The 22,562-nt window shown below is 43.6% G+C and overlaps 1 pseudogene; it reads right to left on the reverse strand.

Annotated features, from left to right (window-relative positions):
- Nucleotides 1-3,539: 3,539 nt before the first annotated feature.
- On the reverse strand, nucleotides 3,540-8,195 carry LOC118580492 (annotated as a pseudogene).
- Between the last annotated feature and the right edge of the window lie 14,367 nt (nucleotides 8,196-22,562).

Below are 22,562 nucleotides of genomic sequence, written 5' to 3' on the forward strand. Positions count from 1 at the left end.
CTCTGAACTAACATGTGAGACTCTGAGCTGAATTTTCAGTATTACAAACAATCTCGTTTTTAAAAATTGGTAAATGTAAATAAAATGGGTATATATATTGGGTTTCATCAAAATTAAGAACTTTGGGGAGGCCGGGCAGTGGTGGCGCACGCCTTTAATGCCATCACTCAGGAGGGAGAGCCAGACGGATCTTGGTGAGTTCGAGGCCAGCCTGGTCTACAGAGCGAGATCCAGGACAGGAGCCAAAACTACACAGAGAAACCCTGTCTCAAAAAAAAAAAAAAAAACCAAAAAACAAAAAATCAAAAAACAAACAAACAAAAAAAGAACTTTGTGGAATGTGGAGATAGCTTAATGGGTAAAATGCTTGCTGCCAAGCCTGAAAGCGTGAGTTTGTTTCCCAGGACCTACATGGTATCAGAGAGAACTGACTCCCCCGAGTTGTCCTCTGACCTCTACATGCATGCCTTATCCTGTGCATGCACCTGTGCACGCACGCACGCACGCACACGCGCAAGTAATTTTTAAAATACTTTTTAAAAGTTTTAAAACCAATACTAAGAAACCAATTATATTTTAAGATGGTCCAAAGATTTGAGAAGATACATAGATAAATAATCATATAACCTGTTTGGTATCAGTAAGCATTAGGAGACTGCACACCTAGTCCAATGTCGAAGATTCTATCACACATTGTTGAAAACGATTGCACACTAACTGAAACGCTTATGTTCTACTTACACTTCTGGTGGGAATGCAAAGTGGTGATAATTCCTTTGGGAAATGACTTAGCTATTTCTTAAAAAGTTTAACACATATTACAGTATAATCCATCTGTCAGCTGCTAAGTATTTACCAAAGAAATATGAAAATGCACATCTATACAAAGCCTTGTACACATAGATGTGCATTTCCTTCCTTCTTCCCTTTCTTTTTCAAGACAGGGTTTCTCTGTGTAGTTTTGGTGCCTGTCCTGGATCTCACTCTGTAGACCAGGCTGGCCTCAAACTCACAGAGACCTCCCTGCCTCTGCCTCCTGAGTGCTGGGATTAAAGGCATGTGCCACCACCACCTGGCCTTAGATGTGCATTTTCATTCACACACACACACACACACACACACACACACACACACACACACACACACACAAACACACAGATATCATACTAAGCCCCAACCTGAACACTAATGATCACTCATCAAGGTGAAAGAGTAAATACATGCTAGCATATCCATTCACAGAACACTATGTGAAAACAAAGGGAATAAGCTATTGATATGTGCATTGAAAGATTTATAAATTAAAAAGATAAACCTTATGGATTTATTATTTAAAATAGTATGAACTGAAGATATGGCTCAGTGTTAAGAATGCTTGCTGTTTTCGCAGATGACCAGAGTTTGGCTCCCAACATCCATATTTGTTAACTCCCAACTACTTGCAACCCCAACCCAAGGGATCCAACAACCTCTTCCGGCCTCCACCAGTACCCACATACATATGCATGCACACACACAGGCACACATATATAAATAAATACAATTCTAGAAAATTTCAAATCTCTATAGTTACGGGAAGCAGGCAGGTTGTTGTTTGGGAACTTGGCAGGTATAGTTAAAGTGAGTAGAAGAGGGGCTAGAAAGGACTGCAAGGAACCTTTGGAGACTGATGAACATGCTTGTTAACTGGATAATGGGAATGTCTTCATGGATGTTGACATCTATGAACTCTTTTCAGCCTATGCATTTTACAAACGTAATTTATATGAGTTCCATAAATCTATTATGTTACCTCAAAAAGTAAAACTATAATGTCTCTGTCCATAAAAAGATGCCTGAGAACAGCAGTTGAGAAAAATCAGTAGTCCAAACCAAACTTCTAGAAATGAGAACAGAATTTCTTGAAGCTAAAACATAACTTGAATGTAAGACTCTTTGGATACATTCAGCATTAAATTGGACCAAGCTGAAGAGTGATTCTGTGACCCAGAAGACAGATCAAAGGGACTGGTTCCCACAAACTGGATTTCCCAACAAGGTTGTTATAGTTGACCTCACTGAGAGCAATTTCAGGGGAACAGGAGGACATTGTAAGGAAAAGTGAATGAGAAATGAGAAAGTAAAGATAATACATTTAGACAATCTATCAAATGTTTGCCTGGGGAGTGGAGGTTTAAAAATAGAGTATGTGTGGAACAAGCGGAGAATTTTATTTCTTTTTTTTTCAAATGTCCATAGCCACAAAAAAGTTAAAATGATGATTCCTTATCACAACTGTCAGTCCAGGTGCACCCAGTTCTTCTTACGACCTAGAGAGACACTTTCCCCATAGCACCCAAAGCAGATCACTTGGCATTTCACACTTCAACTCATGAGCACATGTGTCTCAAGAACAAGAGAAGTCCTCTCTGCCTTTCTCTCTTTTTCTGTCTCTGTGTGTGTATGTACACACATGTGCACATTTTTGTGTGTATATGGGTGCATGTATGTACAGGTGTACATAAAGACCTTGGTGTTGTTCAGGCACCATTATGTTTTTTTGTTTGTTTGTTTTTGAGACAGGGTTGCTCATTGGCCTAGAACTTGTCAAGTAGGCTAGGCTACATGGCTGCTGAGCCCCAGGAATCTACCTGCCTCCACCCCTCCAGTACTAGAATTAAAGTTGCATGACATCACTTCCAGGAATTGAACTCAGGTCCTGATGCTTGCATGACAAGTACTTTACTGATCGAACTGTTTCCCCAATGACAAGGGCATTGTGTTTCTGATGTAAGGCAATCAATATGAATCCGATTGCTTCATCCAACAGATAATGAATACATATCTACATTTAGCATAAACATGTCTCATAACTACTTTTTCTTTGAGACACCATCCAATCAAGGTTAGCACATCGTGTTTGACAGTTAAGAGTCTAGTTTTCACCATACTTCCTTCTCTTTTGTGGGCATTAAATCCTTCAAAGAGTCTTAGATAATGTGCAGCAGAACATTCCACAGTCTGAAGTTACAGGACCATTTTCCTGTCACAAGTTTCAGGTCAATCACTTTATTTTTTAGTATGAAATTAGCTTTTATTTTTAGCTTAAAATAAATGCTTAACATTTTGCCAAAAACAAAACCAAAGACAAACCTTTGGGGGGGGGGGGAAGGAGGAAGCACATTTTTCCTTCCCTGGAGAAACCAGTAAGGCAGACATTGTGACTGTGACATGGCTTGTTTTTTTCCTCAGGACTAGTCTAGGCAAACAAAAAAAAATCCTCTCCGCAACTTCTCCTCTACTGCCAGCTGTGTCTATCAGGGCTGTGCCTGGAAGGCTAAAACCCCAAACAAGCCTCCCACCAAGTCAGCATGGACAAGGGACTTGAACCCCAGCTCTTTAACCCGTCTCTATAAATCCTAAGGAGATTCGGTGAGGGTGCCACCCTTATGCATCGGTGTGACTGAGGTTTTCTGGTGTCTGTGGTGCAGAGGAACCAGGGGGACTTTACCCCCCAGGCTCTGGGTGCTGGGTTCTGGGTGCAGCACACCCCTCACACTTTACCACAGGGACGTCTTAAAATTGAACTTCAGTTTCAGCAGGTATTTCAGATTCACCTGAGCAACGTCATAGACAATGTACTTGTTATACAGTAGGCAGGTGTCATTAACACCTGATGGGATCCCTGTCCAAGGGGAACCTCTAGGGTGATGTTGGCTGCAGGGTCAGGGGTGGTTTTGCCCAAACCTTTACACTGTGCTTGCCCTTGGGTAACTTGCTAATATGTGAGGTATGCTTGAGTTCATACATGTTTCCAAGGGCAACTTCTCCCAACAGGATTAAGCCAATCGGGTCTCCTGGAGATGTGTGGCAGTAGTTCGCACTTTTGGATACCATATTGGCAAAGTAGATCCCTTTTCCAAACATGTAGCCTGTCACAGGTGCTTCAGGCAGGGCTATCCACAGACCCTGTGACAAGATGCCAGCAAAGTTGGTGGTCTTGGACCCATGCCACAGCAACCTCCGATTGAAGGCCTTGTAGCGCTGGCTCTCCCCGTCACACTCTATCTTCAAGATATCTATCACTTCCAGGTCATAGGCATTGTGTGTGGTCGCATGAGTGTTCTTAACGTACTTCCTGAGGACCTCAGCTCCCTCAGAATCTCTGTCAACCACCTTGATGTCGGTTTTGAGCTTCTCATAGTTGACATCGATGGGGTCCTTGCTGCTGTCATCAGACCCACCCCTGAGAAGACTATAGGCCACCTCGATGTCCAGGAGGTTGTCCAACATCTCCACCTTGGCTTGCACACTGTCTTCATTGTTCAGGAGTGGGGGCTTCTTCATTCCAAAGTCATGGGGGATCAGGGTGTAGAAGCGATTTGAGAGATCCAGGATCTGGGAGTTCCTGCTGCCTTGGGACACTGCCTGCTGGACCTCACAGAGGATGGAGTAGGCAGCCTGGATCTGCCTTCTGCTCAGCTTCCCCAAGGGCATCTTCTGAAGGTCAATCTCATACTCCACTAAGGCTTTCTTCATGCTCTCCACGTTGAAGATCATCCCTACAAGCTCCTGCACTGGCTTTGGGAGCTTCGACTTAGTTCCAGGCTTTACTGTCAGCTTCTTCACCGCCTCTTCATCCTGGCCGTAGTCAGTCTCCAAAGGGTAGAACTTCTTGGGATACTTTGTGAAGTTTGTAGAGTGCCAGGCATTTCCAGTCTTCTCTCCATACAATTTCAGGAAGTGCTCAACAGCATCCTCTTTAGATGGCATCTGCTCTAGTTTGTTGCTGCTGATGACTGTGCCTACTCAGCCCCAGGACCAGGAGATACGGTACCTGCTCTCCTTGTCATCCTCCAGAAGTTGCAGCTTGGAATAGGAGTTGGTGCCTTTCACAGTGTCCGCTAGACCAAGCGTGGCACTGAACACCTTCCCGCCTTTCTCCAGGACGTGTGTGGAATGTTCCAGACCAGAGTCAGGATGCACAGCTGCTCCTCCCTTCAGAGTTAATTACATCCTTTTTTCAGACTTGTTGACACCTTCTTCCTTGATGAGGCCCTTGCTCTTCTTGGAGGGTGCAGCTGACTTCACCCCTTGGGGCCACCGCTTCAACAGGCTTTGTCTTCACCTCCATCCCCCAAGAGGACAAGCTGTGGGCTGAGAGCAACTCTGGGAGGCTCTTAGTGGAGGCAGACACGTACGTTCTGGAGGAAGTCCTCACACACAACTCGAATGTTGGCAGCTTCCACTTCTTCCATTTTCTTACTCACCTTTCCCACCTCCTTTTCAGTGCTGATACACAGGAGGCCTTGTTGGCCAATCCAGTCAATTTGCCCCTGAGCTTCTCAATCGTGACCCTTGCTTCGTCTTTGTTCTGGGAGAGTTTCCCAAGAGTCAGGATCTTCACGTTAGACAGCGGCTTATCTGCTGGGGCAGAGGAGTTCACAGCTCGGGATGCTGTGGGGAGCGGAGGTGCCAGTGGCGCTGGGGCACTGGTCTCTGCAGGGAATATCCGGTCCTGTTTTTTGACCTTTAATTTCTTGAGGTAGGCTATTTCTTGGAATTCCTTTGGAGTTACCCATTCCTTTCTGCTGGGAGTCTGAGTCTTGACCATGCACTTGGTCCAGGCAGTGACATTCCCAGTACAGTAGTAAGCTTCACTCTTAAAGACCAGTTGGCCTGAACACTCTTTGCAGGGGAGGAGGGCCCCAAACGCCATGCCATCAGCAACACGGTCCAAGATCGCCGACTCTCCAGATGGTGCTTGCTGCTGGTTGAAGATCAGCAGCTCCTTCAGGTCGTTGGAGGAACATGCTTTCTTCAGTTCATCTTTGATGTTCCGGATCAGGTCATTCTGGGCTTTGAGGGCCTTTTCCAGCCTACTGTCCTTGTCCTTTCCTTTCTTAAATTTCTTTTTGGCCACCTCATCTGCTCCATCCACCTCGTCACCTTTTCTCTTTCCTTCACTCTTGACCCCGGGGAGCTGCTTCTTCAGGGCTTCTTTGTCCTCCGCAGAGAGCAGGCCAAAGCCTCGAGCTGGCTGGCGCTATACTCAGGCCGGTTTAGTTAGAGTTTTCCTGCCTGGCCCAGTCAGGACAAATCTCTCTTAACCGCCAGTCCCACAGTCGCTCAGACCCAACCAAGAAAGCACACAAAAACTTATATTGCTTACAAACTGTATGGCCATGGCAGGCTGCTTGTTATCTACCTTTTTTATCTTAAATTAACCCATTTTTGTTAGTCTATACTTTGCCACATGGCTTGTGGCTTACCAGTGTCTTTACATGTTGCTTTTCATGGTGGTGGCTGGCGGTGTCTCCCCAGCCTTCTACTTCCCAGGATTCTCTTTTCTCTTGTCCCGCCTATACTTCCTACCTAGCCACTGGCCAATCAGAACTTTATTTACACAGAGCAATATCCACAGCACCTCTTAACCTTTTCTTTTAGCAATATGTCTGGGTTTAGAGAAGGAGTGAGCCAATTCCATCTCCAAAGCCAGCTGGGAATTTGGGCATAGTTTCTCTTACTACTTCCTGCTGGAGGGGGGCGCTGTATCTTATGGGAACACAAAGAAAATTTTAGGATTATGGAGTAGTCTGTGAGGGTAAACCTCTGAGCCAATTGCCTTGAAACCATTTTGGATGTTGGATCATCTGGGCCATGGTGTCATCGGAGACCTTTCAGGTGGTCTTGGCTGATCAAACCTGATGTATCTTAATCTGGAACAAATCCAGAGCCTCTGGCTTTCTGTGGGAACAAAAGCAGAGACTCTTTTCCAAAGCAACATATCCTTATATCCAAATTTTGAAGTCAAGGTACCTTTAAAATTCACATATTTGTTTAACTCAACAGCTTTTATGATCAAATCTTTTTCTGCAGTTAAAAATCCCAAAGACAAGACAAACCAGATTTTCTGTGTAATATCCATCTTTGTAAGACTGAAACACCCCTGTGGCTGCTGGCTCTGCCCACCTTAGCTTCTCAACATGGCGGAGGTACAGTTTACCGCCAGCTCTGGGGTCTGGAGCCATGTGTACCATCAACTATCAGAAGCAGTTCTATCAAAGCAGCGCATAGCCCAGAAACTTTTTTTTTTTTTTAAACTAGCAAAGGCTAAATCTACCACGCAGCAGAGTAAAGTGCCGCTTGTAGACTCCTCATTCCCGCCACACGGCAGGTCAGACACACACCAGGAACCCGCCATAGTAGCTCAAACTGGCAGGCTGCCGCTAACTTGAGAGAGACAATTAGGAAGCTGTTTTTAGCTCCGTCTTAGAATCTTTTTTCTCAGGTTTTAGATGGAAATTCTTGCCAACACGTTGGGCGCCATTTGTAGTTGGAGAGCTTCTCTCCAGGATCCACCAAGCCACTGCAGTCCCACAACCCATGTATAAAATAATCATACAGACACTTATATTATTTAAACTGCTTGGCCATTAGCTTAGGCCTACCATTATCTAGCTCTTACTCTTAAATTAACACATTTCTGTTAGTCTATATTTTGCCACATGGCTTGTGGCTTACCAGTGTCTTCACATGTTGCTTCTCATGGTGGCGGCTGGCGGTGTCTCCCCAGCCTTCTACTTCCCAGGATTCTCTTTTCTCTTGTCCCGCCTATACTTCCTGCCTAGCCACTGGTCAATCAGAACTTTATTTACACAGAGCAATATCCACAGCAGGCCAGAAGCCCAGCTCCTCCCGATTCTTGACAAAGCAAGTTGGATGGTTCCAGCGGTCAATCATACCCAGCTGCAGCTTCTCTGGGTCCAGCATCTTCTTGGACAGGCGCACCTGGCCCTTCTCTATCTTCTCCTACAGCAGCCCTTTCATGTACTCCTGTTGGACTTGGCATACTTGGCTGCAAAGTCACCCAGTGTCTTCTCCGCCTTGCCGGGGCTTCCATCCTGGCCTTTGCCTGCCACGCGCCCAGCCTCTGCTGTCTTGACCTTCTGCTGGTCATCCCATCACAGCTCAGAAAACCTGTCCACCTTAATATCAGGCTGCTGGATGGAGTGGCCCACTTTCCAGAAGCAGGAGAAGTGGTACCAGTGTGGGACCTTTCCATTGAACATGGGCGACTCCAGCATGATGGCCACGCAGAGCGAGTCCTTGGGGATACTCTCGCTGCATTTCTTGCAAGAGGCGCGCCCGCTCTTAGCGTACTCCACTCGGTAAAGCCTCTCCGAGGCCTCCGCCATCCTTCTGCTCGTGCCGCAGACGCCTGGTAGCCCGGGTAACTAACGTGTCGGTTCCCCCCAACCACTTCATTCAAGACACCACCAATGTGTTTCTTCGAAGCTTTGATTATCCATTAGGAAGCGCAGAATAACAGGCTGGCCCACTGTGGGGGGCGCTAAGCTTGACTGTTTGGTTACTGTCATGTCTGAGGAAGAGTAGAGAAATGTATTACAGAGTAAACAGAGCAGGAAGATGATGCTGGAAGAGAAAGCATAGTAAATGGAGGGAGGCTTCCCAGACAGGTGCAGAGAACAGACAGAGAACAAAGGAAGGATCAGCCCTAGCCAGAAGGAAAGAGAACTCTTACACCGCGTCCAAGGAAAAGGGGAAACCCACTGCAGATGCTTGAAGTTATTACATCTCCTACAGCCGCTGTGGAGAAGACAGCGAGATGGACTGCCAGCAGCTGTTATGGACCAGCGCAAGTAGAAGACTGGCTTAGCCCAGGCCTAGGAGACTGTGGACAGTGGCTTAGTCAAGATGTATTGGGACAGGTGGTTGCCTTGGAGAGACAGTGAGACAAGAGAGTTGAGGAGAGAGGCAGGCCATCAGAATGGGGCTCAAGCTGCCGGGGTGGGTGGTGGGGGAGTAGAACAGCAGGTGTGTGTGTGTGGGAAATGTGAAGCCAAAATGGTCAACTCACAGATGCAGGGGAGAATATGGCAAGAGCCAAATTCAGAAGGCAAGAACTTTGAGTGGAGAAAGGCTTTCAGAAATGGAGGGACCAGCTGTTGACTTGATCTGGGCACGTGACACTCGAACTAGGCGGCTGTGAAGCAGAAGAAACAGCAACTGATGACACGAGACCCTTGGAACCCGTTACCCAGTGTGTTGTGTCCTCTGTGTGTTCTGGACACACAGAGGTGTGGTGGGGTGGAGAATTCAAAAGAACACGGGCACTGCTTCCAGCTGCTCCTAGCTGCTCCCAGCTGCTCCCACTCAGAGCTTTCCTCAGCATAAACGACACAAGAACTCAGAAAATGACACTCCTCAACAAACAACTGATCACCAGAGAGATTTGGCCTAGAATACTTGAATCAAAACCTGTGTGGGTTCAGCGGTATTGGCCTTCTTTGTCCTTTCAGGGTGTTTTTAGCATTCCCAAGGAAAATCTCATTAGAAAAATTCTTTCCTTACTGATGATCTTTTCTAATCCCTCACCTGCCATCCGTGTGTTATCACAGGAACTTGGGTTAGCTATGATTGCACGGTCCTGAGAAAATTGGATTAGTCAGTGAGGACTTCTGAACCTCACTAGTTTTTTTTATTTTGGGCCTCTTGGGAAATTTGATGAAAATATGACTCCTTTTTCCAGGAGAATGAACATTTGCACGACGCTACACAATACTGCATTTAATTTCAAGGTGCCTCACAGACTGTCACTTAATATCCCATGAATTTGATTACCGTGGGTACCATTTCAGTCCAATAATATTATGACTATCTCAACAAAGTCGGTTGGCTTGTTATCCAAACATTTCTTTAAAAATTTACTGCAATCCTTTCCCCAAAACTTGTCTCTGAGATCTCTTTTATATAATTAGTGAAGTCAGAAGCAGCCATATGAATTTCCCCTCTGACTAGGATGTGATTTTTCTCTCCTACTTGGATCTGCCCCCATCACAGCCCCTGAGAGCCTTGTACTGTTTACCAGACAGATTTTGTTTAAAAAGGATCATCTATACAGTGAAACAGCTGAGTCTGACATCCACTTTGTCAACTGGCAACAGCCCAGCTCTGCAGCTGAAGTGGGATAAAGGACATCAGAGACACTTGCCATCCGCCAGCTCACTGCGGCCTGGGAATCACAAGTCAGAGAGAGGCACTTGGGCACAGAAGGCAGTGCAGAGACTGATGGACTGAGGAGAGAGTGTCTGCTGGGCACACCTGTGCTCAGGGTCCCTAGAGCATTCAAGATGACAAGACCAGACAGAAACCTGGGAGAGAAATGAGGAAAAGAGAGAAAAGAAATACTACACTTCCCCTAGCAAGCAAGTGAGCAAGCAGCACATACACACAGTTTTTAAACTGTGTATGGAGATAGCATTCTTTTTTTTTTTTTTTCTTTGTCTTAAAGTCAATACCTGTTAAAATATTAGTAGATTTGGGAGAGATAGCTCAGTGGCTAAGAGCACCGGCTGCTCTTGCAGAGGACCTGGATTCAGTTCCCAACACCCACATGGTGGCTCCTGACTACCTGAAATTCCAGTTCCAGGAGATCCAGGGAATGCAATGCCTTCTTCTGACTTCTTTGGGCATCAAGCATGCATGCGATGCACATACATACCTTCCAGCCAAATGCTCATATGCATAAAACAAAATAAGTAAATTTTTGTTTAAATAAAACAAAGCAAAAACCTACAAGAGAGCCAGGTCAGTCAGTAAAGTGTGTACCCTTTAGGCATGAGGACTTGAGTTCATTCCCAGGAAACAATGTGGGGAGGTATCTTAGTTAGCGTTTTGACTGCTGTGAAGAGACACTGTGACCATGGCAACTCTCATAAAGGAAAAAAAATATATTTAATTGAGGTGGCTTACATTTTCAGAGGTTTAATCCCTTATCATGATGCACACATGGTGGTGTGTAGACAGACATGGTGCTGGAGATGGAGTGTCCTACATCTTGATTTGTAGGCAACAGGGAATGGTCTGAGACACTGGGCATGGCTTGAGCATATTTGAGATTTCAAAGCCCACCTCCATAGTGACATACTTCCTCCAACAAGACCACACCTAACCCAACAAGGCCACACCTCTCACACCTCTAATAGTGCCACTCCCTTTGGGGGCCATTTTCTTTCAAACCACAAGGGGGTGCGAAGCCAGGCATGGTGGCGTGCCTTTCGAATTCCAGCCCAGAGGTTTTTAGGTAGGCCAATTCCTGGGGCTCACTGACCCACCCAACCTAGTTAATGAGAAACTTACTCAACAAACAAAGTAGACAGTGTCTGGGCATCAACACGCAAGTTTGTTCTCTGCCCTCTACATGTACACATGCACTCCCCACACACACATGAGCACATGTATATATAAACATATACATATATTCACAGAGAAGGGCGGGGCAGGGAAAGAGTCTTTGCTTGCAAGATGACCCAGTGTGAAAAGGCGCTTTCTGCCAAGCCTAACATCCTGAGTTTGATCCCCAGAACACACGTGATATAAGGAGAGAAACTCTTGTGGGCTGTTTTCTGACCTCCACAGTGCTCAGTGGCATGGAAGTGAAATCCTAAACATTTTAGAAAATGAATGGGTTACCCAGATCAGAGCATTTCCTCCTGCTTCTCCTCCTAGTAGAAAAGCAGCCTCTGCCCTATTTCTATTGACACCTTCTCTTTGTCTATGGCAATTCATCAACTCCCACCTCTAACTACACTCCATCAAGTTCCTCAAATGGTATTATAAACATTATGTGCGCTTTAGTTATTATTCTGATATTTATCTGTTGCCCCAGAGGATTTTAAATGATTTACGACAACTGAAATACAGACAATCAAGAAGAAGATAGTAACAGAGTGAGAGTCAGCCACTAGGTGGATTATAGCTTTGTCATGAAAACTTACACTTAATAAAATTACTGCAATTGATTCCAAAACATAGCTCCAAGCATCCTTGAAGCTGAGATTAAAAAACAAAAACAAAAAACAAAACAAAACAAAACAAAAAACAGACATAGGATGACTGTCATGGTTATTGTCTTCATTACCTGAGGAATTAATTATATCAACTTAAGGGATGTTTTTGCTGTTATTGGGTTTTAAAATAAGTTTATTTGCCATGGAGATATCCAGCTAATATGGAACACTTATATCTTCAGTTTATTTGAAATGTGTGGATGTTTTTATATGCAGCTTTTTCAAATATGAATACCAAAGGAGGAAACACCAAGTTGTGGACTCGTTACGGTTTCCTTGGGGTAGCACGCAGTGTGTTGTGTGTTTGCTTTTTTTCCTTATTATGGGAATAGAATGTAGGTTAGAGAAATTCATCTCTGGCCATGCTTCTCTGAAAATTCTTCTCATTATGAGTTGCCTCAGGTGAATAAGGACCAGACAAGGAAGAGCAGGTAAGCTGAGAACTAAAGCTTAGATCTCCCACACTGTTGATGGGTGATAACCAGGCTTCAGGAACCTTTCGCTGCTGGCTAAAAAGAGATGCTATCATAAATTGAAGGGCTCTGTTTATATTCTTGCCTCAGTGGGAAATTTTTCTCCACTCAAACACTAGGCAGGCTTTGGGTGCACATGGACACTGTTCTACCTTTTTCAGGAGGCGGCTGCAGCTAAGTACAATATTGGAATTTTCATGTGAAATTAGAATGCTGTGGTGGGCTGGCGAGATGGCTCAGTAGGTAAAGGCACTTGCTGCCAAGCCTGACCACCTGTGTTTGATTCCTGACCCACATGGTGGAAGGAAAAAATAGACTTTCTTAAGTTGTTCTCTGATCTCTACATAAATGCTATGGTACGTGTGTGCACATGTACACACACACACACACACACACACACACACCACATTTTTAATTTTTTTTTTTTAAAGAAAACTGTTTAGTATGAAAACTAGAGTTGAAGAAGATGCCCCTGGTGACTGTTCGGAATTTGGCGCAATTGATCCTAGGGTTCTCCTTTTGATAGTAATCAATGAGATTATTTGCTTTATAGAATGTGAATACAAAGAACAAGACGTCCCCATCAAAGAAAATGATGTTTATCTTTCTGTTCACCATGGGAACAGAGATGCGCCCAGCTTATCTTAAAATGTATTTGTACCAGTATCTTTGGCATGAATTCTGAGGCGTGAGAAAGGATTATAAAGGTGCCAGGAAGATGGCAGAGTACTTCTCATCCCTATTCTGCAGACTCATTTCATGGTGCTAACGAAGTAAGGGTGACATCAGACTTCAGACAAAAGACAGCACAATTGTTACAAAGGGAAGTGTGCATCACAGCTCTGCGTACTATTGAAGTGAAATATTTCCGATTTAAAGTCTCTTGTCACATGAATTAAGTCCCTCAAATAACTTGTCATGTGAATTAAGTCCCTCAGAACAAGAAATTCCTTTGGTCCAGTTATTTCTCCCTGAGTATTTGCTTATCTAGTAACTCAATATATAGACAGAAAGGAGGTCTTAAAAAGAATACAGTTAAGTTTCAGGATTTAAAAACCAAAACCAATCAGTTGTGATATCATCCTGTAATTATAGGAGGATAGTAGAAGCCCAGGACTGGAGGTCCACAGACTACGAGAAGAAATTTGAAGATGGTTTGATCTGTGAAGAAAGTTAGTGGGTGGGGAGAGGAAGGGAGGGAGGGAGAGAAAGATTCCATTTAAATACATCAACATTCCTTGATGTGTGTTTCTGCAGATTGTGAGTCCCATGTCAGTTCCAGGTTCAGCTAGGAGAAAAACATTTTTTTTCTGGGCCAGCAAGACGGCTGATGAGACAAAGGTACTTGCTGCCGAGCCTGATTACCTGAGTTTTCTCCCCGTAACTCACATAGTTGAAGAAGAGAACTCACTCATGTAAGTTGTCCTCTGACCTCCCTTTGCACAGTTGCATGCACACACACATACACACATCCCACCACACAATACACTCAATACAGTCAATATAACTAAACCAGTCAATAAATCATGTACTTTTAAAATTCCTTAGCCAAATTACTTTGGGAATGTTGCACACTGCATTCTGGGTCCTGATGAGTCATAATGTAGATTGACAAAGGCAGAGGTGTATATTCTGTTCAACTGCAGTTTTCTAAATTTATTTCACTAGGGTGTTCTTGTGTTTCCTATGAAAAACACTTCACCAATCAGCAGTAAGTGAAGGGTCGGCCATTTCCTAAGCGAAGTGTTACCCCATGTCACAGGCTAAAGACTTTCACTTCATGAGTCTGTCTTTCTTCACTTACTACCAGCTCCTGAAGGATTAAAATGCACACACCCAGTCTCTGGGACTTTTCTTAGTGCAATTGGTCTCTGAAGAGTCTGGATTCCTTTTTGGAAACCAGGCCACAGTCCTCCTGTACTCATGGTGAAAATTAACCAGTTATTTCAAACATCTACAACCAAAGGGCACTCGCCTTTACTAAAAATTACAAACCTGGGTCATAAATGTAGATTTTCTTACTCGAATGTAGATGGGAAACATCTTTTCTAACTGTAATATTTTCTTATAATTGTTAACATTTGAAGTTATTTTTCACCTATTGATAGATGGTGGTTGTTTCACAGAAAAAAAGAGTAGGTAAGAAAAGACAATTCCCATTTCTAAATGGCTTCCTCTACATAGGTCACCTATCTCATATTCCCAACCGTACTGTAACTTGAGTCTTGTTATCTTCTTTTCATGATCTAAAAATCGAGACATAGCGACATTAGCAAACATGTCTTCTATGTGGGAGACTCAGAATTTGAAGCCAGGTCTCTTAGACTCTAAACTTCATAATTTTTCCATGATTCCATGAATTGTAGGGCACAAGACACTGGAAGAAGTAGAAGACCGGTTTGCCGTTCACAAATATGTAATGCTAGCCTAATGCTGCTTGTTGGACATATAATAATAATCCAGGCTGCATGTATGGTTTCTTTTTTCAGTGTTGAGCATCAAGTGTGAGGCCTCACATATGCTGGGCATGCATCCTTCCAAAGAACTATATCCCTGGCCATATATGTTTATTATTTTTGTCAGGAGATGAGCAGCTTAGCTGTGACAAACTGCTGGTTGGAGCAGAGCCTGAGGGCCAAAGATTCTCACTTGGTCTTCTGTCTTAGGTACTTTTCTATTGCTGTCATGAAACATCATAACCAAGACAACTTATAAAAGAAATAATTTCATTTGGGCTCACAGTTCTAAAGAGTTAGCATCCATGAACATGGCAGTGAGCGGGCATGGCGCTGGAGCAATAGCTTAGAGCTCACATCTCATCCACAAGCGTGAGGCAGAGAGAGCTAAGTGGGAATGATATGGGCTTCTGAAACCCTAAAGCCCACCCCCAGTCCTTCCCAAACAGTCCCAGTGGGGACCAAGCATCCACACACAAGAGCCTATGGGGGCCATTCTCATTCAGACCACTACACCTTTCCAGCACAGAGAGTCCTGTGTTTTAGAATGTTATTTTAACTGTGTAAAGCTGTGTTGCTGCATTTGTTTATGGACGTAATGGTGTGTGTTTAATTACATAAAGATGTGTTGCATCTGTTTACTTTGCCTGCCTAAGGCACCTGATTGTCTAATAAAGAGCTGAATAGACAGGCAAGAGAAAGGATGGGTGGGTCTGGCAGGCAGAGAGAATAAATAGGAGGAGAAATCTAGGCTCAGGAGAGAACTGAGAGAAGAAGGAGGAAAGAATGGGGGAGACGCCCAGGACAAGAAGCCAAGCAGCCACCAGGCAGCAGACACGAGAAGCGGAGCTTGATATATGATCTATTCTGGAAGATGTTTCCTCTGTATTTGTTGGATTAAATATTTGTATATATTAAAAAAAAAAAAAAGGAGAAACACCTTCAACCTGGCTCCCAGGAAATGGTATGATGTAAAGTGCTTCTGTGGAAAGACTGGCTCCACCGTTGTCAACACCCCCCACTCCCCAACCCAGGCGTTACACCTTTGGCATACATTAACAATCTAAGGTAGAGTTGACCTCTGCCAATAGACACACTGAAAACTTTTGCTATGGAGCAAATAATGAAAGGACACATTTTTATAAAAGCAAAACAAAAACACCTACCGTGAATGTGTTTGCATCCTGAATTTGTGGAGCAAACAGTTTATAGTGTTGATGTGACATTTTCATTTCCTGAAACACTCAGGGTAGCATTCAGTTTCCTTATGTCACTAAAGACCAGACATTGTGTGGCCTTGTTGTATAACAACTCAAATAAGATAGTCTTAGGGCAAAAGGTGGGGGAAACACTCATACTCTCGGGCTGCCATCCTTTGCAAATAGGAGTCCAGACAAGCATCACTGGGTTTGTCTGACATTTACCAAATTCCTACATAAATAACCATTACCTGGGAAACGTGAGCAGCTGGGAAATAAATAAGATTTAATAGGTTCAGATGGATAAGGTGGTCCGATTCGGCTGACTTTGTTTTGAGATGAGATGAGGTTCCTGTCTAGGAGCTGTGAGAGTGTAAATATGTGCTAAACGTGGCACTGAAAGCCTGTTAGACACAGCTCTGGGCTTCACAGAGGTGTGAGGGGAAAGAAATTTGCCTGGTACACAACCATGGAACATTTTAACACTCTGTCTTCACAGATGAAATGCCGTCAGCCTGCTCAGTCTAAAGCCTCCCTGGGTTCTTTACTATTCAGTTCTGTTCAGAGAAAGTGATGTGCAGTAATTTTAAGACAGACCCATTGCTGGAAGAGGTCAGCCTGGAAAAATTAACTGCTCAGGGGTGCCAACGTTCTTATTAAAGAGACAAAGTGCTACAGAGATAGAGTCAAAGACATGCTTCAGGATGGAGGGCAACGCTGGGAGCAGGTTGGTAAAGAGACCCTGAAAGTGGTTTTCTGATTGGAAAATGACCATTATGGTCCCCCATACTGCTGGATTGCAGGCATTTGGAATGATAGATCTCTCTGTGTGGCAGCCATGGGGTTTGGATCAAGACTTCTTGCAGAATTAAGGAAGTTGCACGTGTGCTCATTTGCATGAAGCAGAGAGAAAGAAGCAACAGGAGGAAGGGGGAGGGAGATAGGAGAGTTCTTTGTTATCTTCAGCTTCCCTGAGACTAAGATGCCAGACAGAAACAGTAACTTGCTAGAGGAAAGATTTAATTTGGCTTACGGTTTCATGGGGGTTTTAATCCATCATGGTGGGGAAGGCAGGTTGCAGTGGGTCTGTCCATGGAGGTGGGAGGGAGAGGCCATGCCTATTCACTTGTCATGAACCAGGAAAGATGCATAGGAAGGAGGGCCAAGCCTCCCTTTCAAAGACCTGCCTCTAGAGACCCACTTCTGCCCACCAAGCCCAACCCCCTAAGGTTCCACGCTCTTTAAAATAGTTCTTTATGCTGGGAACATGAGCCTGTGAGGGATGCTTCAGATTTGAACTTTGAGAAGGGGGTTGGTGATAAGAAGGCCTATTGGGGAGTGGGTTGTCCATCTTCTTCTGACATGTTTCCAGGGCTTGCTGATAATCATGCCTAGCAATTCACAGCATCTCTGACCTCTATGGAGCTCAATGAGGCTTAAGCCTGGCAGGCACCCATTTCCAGTCCCCTGCCTACGTGGGTGCTTTCCAGCCACAGGAAAGTGACTTACTTCACAACAGAGATTATAACAGCCCCTGCTTTTAGATCCTCTGGTATCCCAAGATTTACAAGATAATGGCTGAGCTCCTCTAGTGGCCCCCATGTGGAGGTAGAGGTTTGGTAATATACTTCCAACTCAGGTGTTGATGCCTCATGGTTCAGAGCTAAAGTTGTCAGCAATGGACCACTCCAGACAAGACACCACATACCATAGACTGAGTAGTGAATGTGGAAAGGTTTGTTCTGGTGAGAGATGTGGGAAGCAGAAGATGAAACTTGGAAATAATTCTCTGTTCAAACCTAGCTTGGTGGAGCCAGACAAAAACCTGTGGGCTTCAGCATGTTTAAAATGGTGCTCCCTGTGTCTCAGCAAGAGATGAATGCTGCCTATGTTTGGTTGGTTGATGGGCTGAGACCCATCAATTTCCATATCCCTAGATCACGGCAAAATCATTTAGAAGCCCCTCTGACTGATGGGCTATTCTTTTTCTCTTCCATCATCACAGCATGTAGACTCAGTGCTTGCCATAATTAACTAACTTAGTGCTAACAGCAAACTTCAATGATGTATATCAGCCCTCAAACACCAAGATGAAGGGGGAAGAGGATGGATATTTTTTTCTTGCTTAACACACAATCCCCACAGGAAATCAGAGGCTAAGGAAATTTCCAGCAATGAAATTAAAAACTATTCCCTTAGTGAACAGTTCAAATTATAAGGAACAAGAGTGGCTGTGACTTCAAGGGAGGTCTGATGTTTCAGAATCGAACACACTGGTGCACACAACAGACCTTCAATAAATCACACACACAGGGTATATGCTCTTCTATGTTATCCTCTAACATATATTGAAGTATTTCTTCACTTCCAGACACTTTTGATATGTCACTACTTACACATGCATGTAGCTAACTATCCGGGGGAGTCTTCAAACATTTTATGACAGTGGGAAGAGACCACAGTATTACCTTACACTACTGAGAGCTGGCTTTCTCCTTCCAGCCTGTGGGATCCAGATATTGGACTCAGGTCATCAGGCTTGGGGGTAAGTTCCCTTACCTACTGAGCCACCTCACCAACCTGAAATAAAAAATAAAAAAAAGAAGAAAGAAAGAAAAGAAGAAAGAAAGAAAGAGAAGAAGAAAGACAGACAGACAGAAAGAAAGAAAGAAAGAAAGAAAGAAAGATGAATTTTACTAGGAAAAGTATTTTCCTGAAAAATTTCTATTACTATTGAGGGGCAAGTGGTTGCTCATGTTGTTTATATCTCTTTATATGCAAACGTGTACAGTTTTTAATGAGACCTTGTCTGGAAAACAAAATACAATTAAATATCAAGCAATCAGTGATGATATCTTAAGTTTCCCTTTATGTCTTTGAGGAAGAAATATTTTTTAAGCAGAAATAGAAAGAAATCAAATAAAAAGGAAGGGGAAAGCAAGGAGTAAAATTATGACAAAGGCCACAGGAGACATCAAGAATAAGAGATTGCCAAGAATGGCATAAGTGAAATGGGCTGGTGCCAGCCTGACACCCGCAGACACACATTGCCCAACTCCAGATGCTGAAGATCCTTCACCTGAAGCCTGTGGACTTGAGTCCAGAGCCATTCGCCTTCCCCCCTCTACTCCTCTTTCTGGCTACAGTTCTCATGTTATGTAGACTCCACCCTACAGAGTGTAGAGACCTGTACAAACAAGGTGAGCAGGGAGCAGACAATGGGGCTCATCAACATAATCAGCTTCCATATACCCAGAAGGTACTCTGTGTCCTGAGAAGGGCTGGAGAGATGGCTTGGTGAACAAAGCACTCACCTTGCAAGCATGGGGACCTGAGTTCAATCCCCAGCACCTATATAAAAGTCAAGTGTAATCCCACAAGCCTGTAACCTCAGCACTGGGGATGGAGAGAGTAGGGGACAGATACGGGAGGATTGTTGGTGATTGGTGGCCATCAATATAGCAAAAAGCCAGTTAGGTTCAGGTTCAATGAGAGATCCTATCTTAAAGGAGTAAGGTAAGGGTGATAGAGGCCTCCCGACATCCTTTTTTGGCCCCCGTGTATGTACAAGTTTGTAACACACACACACACACACACACACACACACACACACACACACACCATCATTGTTGGGAGGAACTGGAAATGCTGCTCACCTAAGGGTCATCAGAAAGCAGAGAGAGAAATGAAGAGGAGCGAAGGGGGAAAATATGCCCTTCCAAAGCAAAGTACATTCCCAGTGTCTACTACTCCCAAACAAGCTCCATCTCCCAATTTACATCATCTCCCAATAATGTCATCTCAGTATGAATCCACTGAAGTAAAGTTTGCACTATCATGTTCTGTAATCACTTCTCAATAGTACCATCATCTGGGGACCAAATGGTCAACACACTAGCTGTTTGCCGCCAAGAAAGGGAAAGGAAATGGTTTGGGGGTAAATAAATCAACTGATTCCATGATTTCTTCTACTACTTGAAAACTCAAAACCTGTTTTGCTTTTCTTTTTTTTAGTTTTTCGAAATTGGGTTTCTCTGTGTATCAGCTCTAGCTATCCTGGAACTCACTCTGTAGACCAGGCTGGCCTTGAACTCACAGAGATCCACCTGCCACTGCCTCCTGAATGCTGGGATTAAAGGTGTGTGCCATCGCTACCCGGCTCTGTTCTGCTTTTCAATTCCAACTTCCACCAAGAGGTCCAGTAGAAACTGAACTTCTGGGTTACCTGGAAACCTGAAAGGAGTACTTCTCATGCCCAACCTCCTTTCTCTTCTTGGAGCTTTTGGAATAAGTGAAAAGTTTCCTCCTGAGTTTGTTCACTACTTTTGGAACTTCTCTGCAGGACTGGCCCCTGTTATGGGCCTCAGTTTCTGGTAACTTTTGCTCTCTCCCACCTAGATCTGCATCACCCCACAGCTGCTCCTTTGTTTGCAAACGCTTCTCTTTGTGCTGATCTAATAGCATCCTTGGGACCACCAGGTTTGGTAAACAGTGCTGACTGTAACATACAGAAACACAGGCCACTTATGAAACTATTGCCCCCAGATAAACAGGAAAAACACTCAGTATGTTGGGAGATGAGAACTATACTATTCTAGATAATAGTAGGAATAGAGAAGCTGTTTTCTGAGTCTGGCTTATTTTGCTTAAATATGATCACATCCATCTGCATCCATATCCCTACAAATTATATCATTTTATTCTTCTTTATGACTCAATAAAACTTCACCTTAATTATACACTACATTTCTTTATCCAATCATCTGTTGATGGACACCTAGGCTGATCCCATAACAGGGTTGCTTTGAATGAAGCCACAAGACACATGGAAGCGCAAGAAGAGCCATTGTTTGTGGACTTAGATGTCACTGGGCATGTTCCAGAAGTGGGATAGCTGGCTTATATGGTAGCTCCAGTTTTAGTTTCTAAAGATCTTCTATTCTGATTTCAGTGGTAGCTACACTAGCTTACATTCCTGACAACTATATACAAAGAAAGGCTCAAAGTCTCTTTCCTCTATATTCTTTTCAATATTTGTTGTTACTTATTTGAATGATAGTCATTCAGACAAAGTATATACTGTAATTAAACAAAAATATCATTGTTAAATTCATTACTATATACAAGGAATACCAACTTAACATTAAAAAAAAACTTTTTAAAGTTACTGCAATTGGCAATTTGGTAGTGTAGAAAGTAGCCTGGAGGATCATGATAAACTGAATTTATATTTTGTACTCAAAATAAGTAGTATTTGAAATTTCACACTCAGATACGTACAGAAACCTAGCAGGCTGATATCAGCAAGGAGAGAATAGACACCAGGCAGTAGGACCCCGAGGTGGGTGGAGCTGGTAGGGTCTTGCTAGCAGTGAGCTGACTAAGAACAGAGATTCTACAGCTAGAGAGTCATTTATGTTCTGGCTCCTTTGGTTCTTACCTGTGTGACTATAGCCCGTTTGATCTCCCTGAACCTAGGTTTCTTTGCTATGGAATGGACAAGTCACTAATATTTGCCTTTTAGGATCATTGTAAGTCATTGATTTGTTTGTTTCATTATTATTATTATTATTATTATTATTATTATTATTATTTTATTATTTTGTTTTTTCCAGACAAGTTTTCTCTGTGTAGCTTTGCGCCTTTCCTGGAACTCCCTTGGTAGCCCAGGCTGGCCTCGAACTCACAGAGATCCACCTGCCTCTGCCTCCTGAGTGCTGGGATTAAAGGTGTGTGCCACCACCGCCCAGCTGTTTGTTTCTTTGTTTGTTTGTTTGTTTGAAACAGTCTTATTATGCAACCTTGGCTGCTCTGGAACATATGTAGACCACCAGGTTCTTAACAGAGATTTACCTGCCTCTGCTTTCCAAGCACTGGAATTGAAGGCCTGTGCTTGCCCACTTTACGTGTCAAGTAGGTCAATATGCATGAAACATTTAGAATGGTTTCAGGTGTCAAACAAACTATAAAAATATTATCCACTGTTTGTCAATCTAGCCAGGAAGTCATACTATCTTGTATGATCATCTAATTCTAAGACAATTCTTATCTTCCAATTGTGTATGTTTAAACTAATTGTAAAAATATTTTCAAACACTACTGGGCTTAGTGGTGCCTGCCTTTAATCCCAGCACTCAGGAGGCAGAGGTAGGTGGATCTCTGTGAGTTTGAGGCCATCCTGGTCTACAGAGTGAGTTCTATAACAGCCAGAACTTCATAGAGCAAATCTGTCTCAGAAAAAAAAATTATTTTTGAATGCCGAGAAGGCTCTGTTGGCTAGGGATGCATTCATCAGCAAGCTTATAGTAGCTTAAACAAATGCTTTCTTTTCCAACATAAAGATATCTGATGTAACTATTTGGAAAAACTACTTGTCAACTCAACTCAGCAAGTAGCTGTGCTCTGACCCAGCAATTGCACTCCCAGATGTAAACCCAATGAAAGTGTGTGTGTGTATGTGTGTGTGTGTGTGTGTGTGTGTGTGTGTGTGTGTAGAGAGAAAGAGAGAGAGAGAGACACACAGAGAGACACAGAGAGAAAGAGAGACAGACAGACAGAGACAGAGAAACACCGACACAGAGA

This window comes from Onychomys torridus, chromosome 3 (genome assembly GCF_903995425.1).
Source record: "Onychomys torridus chromosome 3, mOncTor1.1, whole genome shotgun sequence".
NCBI classification, from domain to species: Eukaryota; Metazoa; Chordata; class Mammalia; order Rodentia; family Cricetidae; genus Onychomys; species Onychomys torridus.